Genomic DNA, 13,094 nt, shown 5'->3' on the forward strand with positions numbered 1-13,094 from the left:
TTCCTGTTTATCACGGATCACACACCCCTGCAGTGGCTAAGTACAGCAAAATTAAATAATGCTAGGCTTATGAGATGGTTTCTAGCATTACAACCTTTCTGTTTTACAGTGGAACATCGAACGGGATGGAGAAGTAGAAATGTAGATTTCTTATCCCGCCTGGGAGACATCCCCATCCAAGACACAATATCCAGAAAAAGGGACACACCAGAAAGTTAAGGAACTTCTCACATGAGCAAGAATGGTCAAAGAGAAGTTCTGGTCCTTTCTTTGTTTTTTTTTTTCTTTCCCCTCCCCTCGGGGGGGTATAGGACTAAGTACTTGGAGGGGGAGGTGTGTAACAGGGCCCCGACTGAGACCCTGTTACTAAAGGGACATGGACAGCTGAAGGCAATTACAACTTGGGGGTGGACCCTGCCCACAGAGAACCAATGAGGCCCAGACCTGAAGGATAAGAGGGAGAGAAGGCAAAGGAGAAATTGCCTTCGGGCACAAGAGGGCAAGCGCAGGGTTAATCAAGACCCCAGGAGAGGAAAAAATGTGGAAAAGGATTCTGACTTGGGGTACCGGAGAGAGCCATGAGGTTGGGACTCCAGAAGACAGGTCAGATGCAAGACGGATGACTGCCTGGGTAATTGAGCTGCATTTTGGTGAGTGTGGGGAGAAGCGGAGCCACGCCGCGGGCTAGAGCTGAAGCCGGCATTAAGGATCGGAGAAGCTACCCAAATCTGCACGGACCCGCTGATAATGACTCTAGCAGGCATATAGCTACAAATGTAAAGACTATACAGTATAAACTAAAAATGTTAGAACAAAACAAACTGTTATATATATTTGGAGGAAAACAATAGAATAAACAGGTAGAAGATGGCAGTCATAGTCACAGAGGTCTGGTGGCATGGTGATCAAAACCCTGCACAGTCCAGGGGGGGAAGGCCTCAAAGAAACAACTCTGGGAAAGGGCCCAAGAGATAAAAACCCCAAATCTACATTTTTCTGTGATTAAAATGAAATACCACTATGTCCTGTCCTGGATATTTTTTTCCAGCATTGATGTGAGCCAGCCCTCAGAAACTACTTATCTTCAGCACTTCCTGATATACAAGGGACATAAGAATTTCCTTATACAGCATCCTGATTTTAACTCTGTTGAGACCCAATGAACTGGCATAATTGACTCATTTAAATGAACTGAGACTGTATACCAAGGAGGCATCCACTGGATTTCCAGTTTATATATTGTAGAGATAAATCAGGGCCTATCTTTTGTCCTTTAATATGCAGGGTATGGTTAATTAAATGTTTGAGTTGTGTTCTCAGTCTTATAAACCTATCAAACTACTTATTTTCAAGTACAGGCATACCTCAGAGATATTGCGGGTTCGGTTCCAGACCACCACAATAAAGCAAATATCGCAATAAAGCGAGTCACATGAATTTTTTGGTTTCCCAGTGCATATAAAAGTTATGTTTACACTATACTGTAGTCTATTAAGTGTGCAATAGCATTATGTCTAAAAAAAAATGTAGGTACCTTAATTAAAAAATACTTTATTGCTAAAAAATGCTAAACGATGGAAAAATGGCGCTGATAGACTTGCTCAAACGCAGGGTTGCCACAAACCTTCAATTTGTAAAAAACGAAATATCTGCGAAGCACAATAAAGCGAAGCGCAATAAAACAAGGTATGCCTGTAGTTCACTTTTGACATGCCTATGTGGGGAAATAGTATATTGTTATGATTGTGGAGAGGAAAAAAAATGCCTGAGACTGAACGAAGAGTATCCATGAAAACAGAACACCTTAAACTAAACTCTTAAAAGTAGAAAAAGGTAAAATAAAGCCCAGGGAAACAACTGAAAGCAAAAATGCTGATCTTTTATTCTTTCCCCTCCTTCTCTTTCCCCTCTGTTCCCCAGTTAATTAATCAAAATGAAATAGGTAATACTACAAAAAAATAGATGGCTAGGATTTCTCCTTAAATTCAGACCTTCATAAAGGGCATTGATAACTAAATAACACAAGGAATTCTGGAAATGAAATGTCACAGACTCCAAAAAAGGAACACCATGATCTTTACTCTGACTTCCCTGCTCTTCCAGGAAAATATCTGCTAATGGCAGGTAGTATAATGAAGGACAATGCTCGTTCTGTTCCTAGCACCTCTCTAAGGCCATATGTATCAGGTCACAGCTGGGCCTATATACATAACCTAACTCAAAATTCTGTTTAGAAAGATGAAAGCAGAATTGATTTGAAGTATGGAAGGGGGGAGGAATTGTAAAAGATGTGACAGGAGGAGGGAAATTCTATATATTTATCCCTAATCTTTTCCACTGAAGTGTTAGTATTATTGGGCTTTTTTATGGAGGGGGAAGAATGTTAATTAAACTCCGGAAGGAATCAAGAGAACCCTAGAGACAAGGATTTTTGTTGATATATTTAATTGGTCAAATGTGGAGTTGGGAGAGATGTTAGATATGTTTTGGGCACAGAGCAAAATCCATGCCCAAAACTTTGTCTGACATCTCTCCAAACAATATGGTTGATCCAATAAGAGATGTCACCCAAAAAAGCTTGTCTTCATTTATTTCCTGTACCATGATGGCTGCAACATCACTCTATCCCTACTAAAGAAAATCCTCCAATTCTTTCTCTTGCTGCCCCCTACCCTCACCTCCCATCCCACTAGCTTTCTTACATCAATATCAATCTGTCATACTCTAATATGTATATGAAAATTCTCATCGTCCAGCTATCTATCACCTTCTCCTATCCATCTGTTTTTCTAACCCAATGACCTCTTTCACAGAACATATGCCATGTAATTTAATTGTCATAGTCTGACCTACAAAGTCATTTTAATGTAGAACAGGAAAAGAATATTATGAGATATTATACTTAAGATTTTTGTGAAAAAATGACTTTAACTTAGGGAGGGGGACTGTGAAGACTGACTGTAACTGTTCCATTGCAGGGTCCTAAGCATGTTGTTTTGGGTTATGTTGTCCATACCACATTTTCTCTGTTTAGAATTAAAAATACTTTTTCTGTCCCATAAATTCCATGTTAGATTCAAGAGTCACAATATTTTTTAGTTTGTTTTTCCTGGTTCTGGATTCATAACTAATATTAAAGCTTATGATGTTCAAATTCTGCCTCCCTTTAACCTATCTAAAATGGGTCCTGTCTTTATAGAAGGAGTTTCCCACTCATAACAGAACACAGAATTTAGGCTTTGCAGTTGAAATATTGGGTCAAATCATCCTCCGAACGAGCACGAATGGAAATGCCTTCATAGCTAATCTATTAACTTATTTAATACACCCACAGAAATGTTTTCCACTGTATTTCATACTATGTTTGCATGTCAGTTGTTTGCTACAGACTGAGTATGGCTACATGTTGCCCTACAGCAACGTAGCAATGCACTACGTCGCTGTACAGTGCACTATGGAAACATAGTGATCATGTGGGTCTATAAGTGATCAGCAGCTATGTTGCCATAGTGGCATGCTCCCGTTATACCACACTGCAATGGCAATGCAGTGGCATAATCTAACCGTGCACCACGTGCATGGCACAGTACAGTCATACGTGTGCTTTAGTACTTCTAACTGCGCGCCATAGCAATATCACCATTCAGCGATGTGTAGACGTGCCTACAAAGTCATAAAATGTGTAAATTAGAACCATGTTAATTAGGAGAAGCCTTAAAAGTAAATGAATATCTGGAATTAGCAAGAAAATGAGAAAGAAACAATAATCTCATCAAACGTACTTTTTATTTTCTTGAGCAAATGCAATTAATTCTTAGCAACGTATTACCCTACTTTATGAAGTATTAGAAAATATGCTGAAACATCTTGATTAAAATAATATAGTCCAAGTTATAAAATGAACTTGTTACAGCTTCTGCTATTAAGTCTTTGCTGAGAGCTGGGGAAAAAGACCAAGGTTTTGTATGGTTTAGAAAAAAAATGTTGTATTTTTATTGATTACATTAACCACATGATTGGATTTGCTGATTTTGTTATGATATTTGACTCATTAAGTATGTAAAAAGGAAAGGTTCATTTCCTCATAGTTCAAAATTTTATGAGCACTTGTTTTTAGGTTGCTTTACTGCCAGGCAGGACTGTTATAAAAAGAGTGATTTCTATATATGGAGATTTATGTACAGTAATAACTAAAGATTGGGGAGTCTTACTCTTGTGTTTATCTTAAACACCTAACGGCTGATGAAGTTCAAATGTACAATGTCCTTCAATGCTACTTCATCTGTTTTCCAGATGAAGTTAATCATTTTAAATAAACTATAGGATCAAGCTGTAATAGAAACAAATTATAGTAAATAAAAATATCAGCTCTTGGAGAAACACTTTCAATATATTTAATTAGGAATACATTAAATCTTCCTATTAATGTTGATAGGCGACTCCCAAATGGTTTCTTCATTTCAAATCAGCATGCAAAAATTTGAAAGTTTATTGATGCAGTAATCAGTGGGGAAAATGTGTTATATTCATGCAACATATTACAATAGATAACTTACTGTAATGGCCCCTTTTGCCCTTAAGTCCCTGAATCCAATATGACTAAAGAACGCTAGGCTTGAAATCTCAGTTTTTGATCTCTAGGTATTTCCCATGACTCTTGGTTTTATATCAGATAACTTCTTATTGTATCCCACAGTATTGTCTTCAATTTGGCATTTACTGCAAGTAGCAACAAAAAGGAAGGCTGGATTCTAGATCAAATTCTCAATTAATATAAATTGGCAAATCACTATTGTCTTCATTGTATGCAAGGTATACACTTGCAGTGTGATCTCAAAAGAGCTACATCAGTTCACACCAACTGTGGTTTTATCCAAACCTGTCATTCTTTCCCTAATACTAATCCAACTAAGTGAGATGATATAAGTCTTACTGTTACAAATCATAGTATAATATGATTGGATTACATATTACCAACTTTTTGATATCATCATAAAGATGTTATGACTGATATCATCAGAGTTTATATAACAAAAGCATTGTCACTCTAAACTAGCAAATTGTGCATTAGAGTTCTGTCCATTCAGTAACTCCAGCAGTTCAAATTTCATTCCCTTCCTTCCCCAGCTTAATTTATTAATTATGTATCACTGTTTTAACAGGCCACCTCACAATGTGATAAGCCATCTCACAGTGTTGCTATGTAAATGATAATATACGAGTTCAATGTTGCAGGACTGCATGGACAGTTGTATTTCACTGCTGCTTATAGTTATGTGTTCTGCCAGTTTGTCTCAGTAGCTGTCTGTGATATTATCATAATTAAAAACAAGAATTACCACACAGTTAGACAATAGCTGTAAACAGAAAAGCAATACTACTTGTGTTTTGTTTTATGATGAGCCATGGTAATCAGCTGCTTGATTCCGTAATGGGAGCACAAGAATCCGCCTGGTGTATTTGTACAAAATGCAGACAAGTACAATTCTTAAACAACCTGCTTTAAGGGAATTAAATCAGAAGTAGAGATCTCATCTTCCCCAGTGAATCAGGAAAAAAAGAAATCAGGTTTTAAGTCACTTCTTGATGTTTTTCTGCTGGAACTGTCTGCAGTTATGATACAATCTTTGTTCCTTTCTTCAGCAGTGTGATGGAAGTTTATATTATACTGAAGAGAGAAACCAAACATAGTAAAGGTATGGAGGCAAGGAAGAGGGAAAAGGTGGATAAAAAGGAAAAGTTTGTTACCATTAGGATATGCAGCTGATGAAGCTAAAATAATAAAGATTATCAAAGTATAATTTTTAGAACTCTAGGTTAGATATTCCTTCATGAAGGAGATTTTCATCCCAACTAGATTACTGCACAGTTACCTCCATGCATTACTGGAGGATTTTCTCTCTAAAACACCACAGAATTGACCCTGCTCCAGAGATACCACAGAAACAATAAATTATGATTACATAGGTGGTCTTTGTAAAATCTGTACTAGTTTAAAATCTTTCTTGGGCTGTAAAAAACAGAACAGGTATGAGTAAAATTTATTCTTTGGTTACATATATGCAGAGAAGAGACTGGTAAAAAATTTAAAATAATAATAAGGTCCCCTACTTATAACCTCACCTATGCACACATGTTGACACACCATCCTCTCTGCTAATACATGTACAGTATCTGCGTCACCAATGAAGAATATCTTCTGGTCATAGACACCTGGACTGCTCCTCTGTCAAGGTACATTCTCAGGACCTGATCTATGATCACACAGCTTAAAGTAGATCAGGTCCCACTTTTGTAGATGTTTGCTAGTGCCAGGCACACACCAGAACCAGGTCCCCAATCTAAGTAAATCAGGGTTGGGGGAGGATCAGGTGAGATTGGGGTGAGCTAGCAGGTCTGTTGTGGGGATTGCTTAATCTAGGGGGTTGGCAGAATCAGAGAGCTTGGCAACTCTATGGTGGAGGGTCATCCACCCTTGGGTTGGGGGGGTCAGAGGTTAAAAATAGCCTAGTCAGAATGGGAGGGCAGTAGGAAGAGAATAGCCCTGGGGTTTGGGTAAAGAGCTAGGATTTCTGGGCTTTCTCAGCCCCCAGGATGTGCTCCAGACATGTATAGACATTCATTAGCTTGAGCTACCCCATTCCCAATCTAACTTAGTTCACTTATTCAGGTGAGCTACGTTATATTGGGCCAGCCATTTTCTGCTTGATCTAACCTCCCCAAATGTCCGTACAGATTGGCAAGCCTCCCACTGACCCCACCAACCCTCTCACAATATCTCCCAGCCTTCCCCTCCCCAAGAACCAGCTAGCCCCCCTGAACGTAATTGGGTGTATCTAAGTCTAATGTCTGCACATACCCTCAAAGAGCTAGAGTCAAGATCTATGTTAGGACCTGCAAGTCAGAGGAGGGCAATTCTTCTGAGTGGAGGGCCACTTACAAAGTTTTTCAAGCTTTTGAGGGCCACATGGATAGCCCCACCCCCTGACAAGTGTCCGGCCCCCTGGTTGCCCTCTTGGGGCTGTAAGTCCCTCCCCCTAACTTCAGACTTTGCCACCAGAAGTCCCTCCCCCAGGAGTGCTCCTTTCAGCAAGGGGTTTTGCCAACTCAGAATCAGAAAAATACTAAATTATATTCTAAAAATCGAACATCTACAATATTCATTAATTTGATTTCAAAAAGTATTTTTGTCCATATTTACATATGTTTGTGTAGTGCACATAGAGGTGATTGCACAATAGCTTAAAATGAAATTTTACTCTTGTATATTGTGGGGTGTGGGGGCATGGAGGTTGGATATAGGTTTGTGGGGGGCTGTGGGTGTGTGGGGCGTGGGGTGTGGGGGGTTGTGGGGGAATAGGTGTGGGTGAGGGGTAAGGGAGCATGTGAGTGTGTGTGTGGACATGTGGAGTGTGGGTGGGTATGGGGTTTGTGGGTGGATGTGGCGTGGGTGGGTGGCTGGGATGTGTGAGAGGGTGGCTGGGATGTGTGAGGGGGTGTGGGGGTCTGCATATATGGCAGTGTGAGGGCGTGTGAGTACATGTGTATGGTGGGGTGTGCATTTGGGTCTCACCCTATGAATTCAGACACATGCACACAATCTCTCTCTCTCTATCTCTCCCTCACTCCCTCACCCCCCCACACACACATACTCTCTGTCCCTCCCATACTACTCTCTCTCTCTCTCTCTTTCTCTCATTGCATGCACACACACACACACACACACACACACCCCTTCCACTCATGGCCCTGGGGTACTGGGTGTGGGCCCTGCCCCGTGCCCCCCGGTCTGGCAATGCAGCTGGGAACCACATGGTGCTGGAGGCGTGCAGGCATGTAGGGAAGCAGTGAAAGCCACAGCAGGAAGAGACGTCTTGTCGGGGTAGGAGTGGGAAGCAGCTGGAGGTGGGACAGGGCCGAGCCAACCTTGTTCCTGACTCCTGCTAGCTCCCCCTGGGTCCTACTGCCCCTGGATCCAGTCATCTTTTACAGGCAGCCAGGAGCAAATAAATATTAATTTTCTAAATTTTAGGGGCCCCACAGGCTGGATAGAATGGTCTGGTGGGCTGGATCCAGCCTGCAGCTGTATTTTGCTGTCCCCTGCCCTAAATGCAAATCTGTAAACAATAAATAAGAGCAGCTGCAGTCTGCTTTACTATATTCACTCATCCAGCTTCCATATCAAGGACAGTGGGTTCTATGTTCATTGTTTCCAGATAGTTCATTTTACATGTGACAATCTTGACCCCACAGTAAGCAAAATAAGTAAGCATGCAAACACAAAATCAAAAACGAAAATCAAAACCTACTGTCTTTCTTCCGACCTTAAGAGGATAACCCTGGCTCTGTGCTTTCTCAGACTCTTGTCTTCTTGCATGCCTTGTACTCTGTGCCTTCTTTGTGGCTCCAACCTCATTTACTAATCTTCCTTTGCAGTTTGCTTCCAACCTCATTTACTAATCTTCCTTTGCAGTTTGCTTCCAACCTTCTGTCTAGGCAGACTATTAACTATTGCCTAGTTGCAGTTGGGGTTTCAACCCCCTTGAAGCCTGAGCACCTCTTTACATACCAATGCATCTTCAGTGAGATACAGTTCACATCCTATTCAAAGCCAAAGAACCAATATGTTTGCCCTGCCACTCACCACAAGACAATTAGTATTCAGTGATTTAGCCATCCAAGACATCAACTTTTCAGACAGTAAAGGTTATATACAAAGAATTATTTTGGCCTTCAAGGCTCTTGGGTCTCTTAAGTGCTGACTTGCCTAGTAATGACTACAATTAGATTATTAAACTCCCATATCTCAACTGCTTTGAATACTAGGATCAAGGCAAAATGTGTTTGGTAATATCTTTCATTGGACAAACTATATAGTTTGGAGAGGCATTAGATGAGCTTTCAATCACAGATGCCCGTCCTTATTTCATTTCTCTATTTTCATTTCCATGATGAAGTTAAAAAATAGTAAGTGCTTTAACTGATATCTAACTTGGGCTTAATGTGTATCTTGCCCAGACCCCCCCAAAAAAGACATTTTTAACAAAAAGTTTGTCCAACATCAACTCTCAACTATATAATTGGTTCAGTAAAAGGTATTACAAAATAATTCTTATTTCTTGTGTGATTGGTGGACCACCACAGCTTCAACAACAGTATAATAATGAATACTGGTTACATTTGTTAGTGAAACACTTACTTGCTATGTACTCTTCATAATGTAATTAAAATAATGCAGCATCCTTGAGATGTATGCAATGGAAAATTACTGGTACTATACCTGAGGTTGTTTTAAGCTGTGCTATGTTTACAAATCAAAATGCATTCTCTGAAAATTAATATAGCCTATTGCTTTTTCAATGAAAATATTGTCAGCCAAAAGGCAGAGCAGGGTAGTGGCACCTTAGAGACTAACTGGTTCAGAGAGTTACACGCTTTCATAGGCAACAGTCCATATATAAAAAGCTATTAAAACACTACAGACATTTATACACATGCTCCAGGAGTGAGAGGTGAGGGAGGACCACTTTTATTAGAGTGGCTTTGAGAACTGGTCTTAATTAAAGTGCAAGAAGAAGTGTATCAGTGTCACTGTGCCAAAAATTGGCAGTAGAAGCCCTTTAACGAAAGGATATCGTTTGGAATGAAATACAATGAAATAAAGTATATCACAGTACTAAATGGGTATACTTCTAATGAATTAGTCTAGAAAGGAATGAATCCTAGAAAAATACTTTTCTCAAGATTTTTAGCTTAATCAAGATGATATTAAATCAGTTTAAATAACTGGGTTATTGCATAAGCCCTGTATTATTGTGACATAGAGACTTCAGCTACAGGAGAGGGGTGCATATATTGTAAGCATGTGAGGAATAGGGATCTGGGTATATTTCTTGATCAAAGGTGAACTGGACTTCATATGTATGCTCCAGCCATGAAAAGGGCTAATGCATCCTAGAGTATATTAGGCATGTTATATGTAATAGAGACAAGTAGGTACTGATAGCATTATACAAGGCATTGTTAAAAACCCACTTAGCAAATTGCTGTTCTGGTCACCAATGTCCCCAAAAATATTAATTTAAACTCTATTGAGTTCAAAGAAGGGCCATTATGATCATTGAGAGATTGTAGACCTTATGAAAGAACATCAAAGAAGGTTTAATAGAATGAAGGTTGAAAGGGAATATGCTCTCTCATTGCATCTACTTTGAAAACCAAGACTGGATGCAAACTGTACACACATAAATTTAGAATGGCAATCAGAAGATGATTTCTACCTATCAGAGAAATGAAGTTTTAGGATTATCTTCCATTCTTCAGTGGTCTTCCAAGCAAAGTGTTGAGGCAAAAAACTTGATTCACATTAGACTTAATTGGATAAGTTTATGAGAGGAATGATATTAGGTTAAAGAATCCTGGTAAACCAATCAGTGGGTGCATCTATATGAGATGCTATGTTGCCATAGAGATGAGCTACAGTGACATAGCTTGTCACTACAGTGACGTAGCATGGGTGGGCACTAACTTTGATGCCGATGCTATGTGACAGGAGCTTGTCACTATGGTGACATAGTGTCTAAAAATAATCATGCACTGCCAGGACTGCACAGTACTTGTGTGTAGTGTGCAGTCATTTAGTACTTGCTAGAGCAAGTATTAAATGATAGGGGTATGCAAAGTGGGCCCTATTTGATTCAGATTTGGATTTGGCCTGAATCAGCGACGGTGATTTGATTTGTTGATTCAGATCACTGTCCCCAATTCAATTCAGCCAAATCTGAATCTGAAGATTCAATACTGATTCAAAGAATCAGTGATTTGGACATAGACACAGCTTTAAAAGCTTTTTCTACATACCTCGAGGTAGCAGGCATGGCTTGTGAATGCTGCAATGCTGGGGCACATGGAGCATCCGACAAGAGTTGGGGGGGTCCTCCACGTGCTCAGCGGTGAACCTGGAAGTGGACTGGGAGTACTCCTGGTCCACTTCTGGGTCTGCCAGGGAGCATGCTGGGCCCCTCTTCCCTCCCACCCCAGCTCCCTAGCTCGGGGATCAGTCACAGGGGGACCCCAGGTGCCTCCCCCCAGATCCAGGAGGCACTAGATACTAAGACAGAGGCTGCAGAGGTGGGGGGGAGGGGTCTGTGCATTCCCCGGCAGACCTGGAAGTGGACCCGAAGCGCTTCTGGTCCTGAGCATGCTGGGGAACTCCCCATGATTCTCTGGGACACTCCATATGCCCCAGCATCACAGCATTCATGAGCTGCCTGCTACCTAGAGGTATATAGAAAAACCATTTAAAGCTGTGTCTATATCTGAATCTCCAAATCATTCTGAATCTCTCTGATTCGATTTGGAGAGATTAAAGGGTCCTCTGATTCAATCTGGATTTAGAGATTCAGCCACCGAATTGGGCTGCATTTCTTCCGAATCAAATCAGGGACTAGAGCCCTACTAAATGACTGTGCAGTACCAAATGTGCAGTAAGGGTCATGTGTAGATGCAACCAGCGTGTGTGACATAGAGTCATGTGTTTCCAGTTCCCCAGTTGGGAAGAGTAGTCTTGTAGTGTGGAAGGTGTCTTGTAATCCCATGCTTTAGGACTTTCACTGGTTCCCAGCTGGGGCCTAGCCAGGCAGGAATTTCTTCCCCTTGTGAATGCCACTACTTTTTGGGTGGTGGTGGGGGAGGTGGATGAAGGATGTTTACCTTCCTTTGAGGCAGCGAGACATTAGCCATAGCCATGGATGGATCTAGAATTTTGAATAGAGGGATGCAGATGGTGAAGTGCATCATCACACATAATGCAACGCATATTTTTCTCCAGTTAAAAATAAATTAGAAGCTTTACTAATATGTTAACATGTGTGAAATGAAAAGATTAGAAGGGATCCAATAGATTATAATAAGCCATGAAGTCAGTTCACTGCCACAGTATTTCCTAACTAAAAATGCTGCTGCCTGTGCCAGGCAGCTGGTTTTAAAATTGGGGTGAAGCAGAAATCAATGCAGGGTACAAGTGCACCAGTACACTCCACCCTTGACCAATGCTAAGGCTGGGGTTTTCTGACTGGGGTATGCTGAAGTACATGCCAGTACTTGGTAAACCTAGAGCTTCCTCTACAGAAGGTCTTGTTGATTTTTTGCTCAGGATTATGTTGATCATTTAACTTGGGGTCATGAAGAAATTTTCTCCTAAATCATATTGGCATAGACTGGGGTGGGGGTTCAAGGAGAGTTTTTTCCCCCTTTGGCATGGGTGTAGTCCTTTTCTTAGCATATTGTAAGCAAATATTTACCAGCTAAGTCCTTTTTGCAACAATGGCAGGGCATCAATAATGCTTTTGCATCCTCCATTTTTTTACATATGATATGCTGTGGAGCGCTCCTAGTATTTCAGATATTGTTCCTTGTCATTGTGGGAAAAGTTTTGTTTTTCTTTGGATCTACACAGGAGTTTGGACTCTGGCCCAAGGCCCTTCACAGTCCTATGTTCTTATAGAGACACAGCTGAGGAGGTTATAGTACAGGCAAATTGTTGAAATGACCCCCTTTAAAATAGTATCAAGTATTTAGTGAGATGTTTTGTTTTTTTTCAGTATTCTCTCCCTGCTCCCATTTGACCTCCATTCCTTCTCCTTCTATCTATCCTCTTACCCTCACTTCAGTGAGAGCACAATTGGGGATAATAATAAACTTACTGATATCAATGGAAATCTTTCCATTGATTTCTTTGGGATTCAGACCAGGATTTAACAGAGCATGATGAAACCATTCTATAGCTAAGGACAGTAAAAGAAGCACTAAACACCTTTAAAGATCTGTTCATATATAAAAGGTCCTTTTTTTTTATTCTGGCCTGTTTCCCCTGAAGTCAGTGGGGACTATTAGAAGGATTTTCAAACAATTTAATGAATAAACACAAACTTTATGTTTTTGGTGGCTTAAAAATAAAATGGTCAGAGGATTTGTCAAATAATACGTATTCAAATAGTAATTCTGACTGTTACTGTGTAAAGAAAATGCTGTACAAATTCAACTCTGGCTTCCAGTAAAAATGCACATTACTTGTCTTTTATTTTGCCTATACA

This window comes from Crocodylus siamensis, chromosome 1 (assembly GCF_052110815.1).
Source record: "Crocodylus siamensis isolate JL-2025a chromosome 1, ASM5211081v1, whole genome shotgun sequence".
NCBI lineage: Eukaryota > Metazoa > Chordata > Crocodylia > Crocodylidae > Crocodylus > Crocodylus siamensis.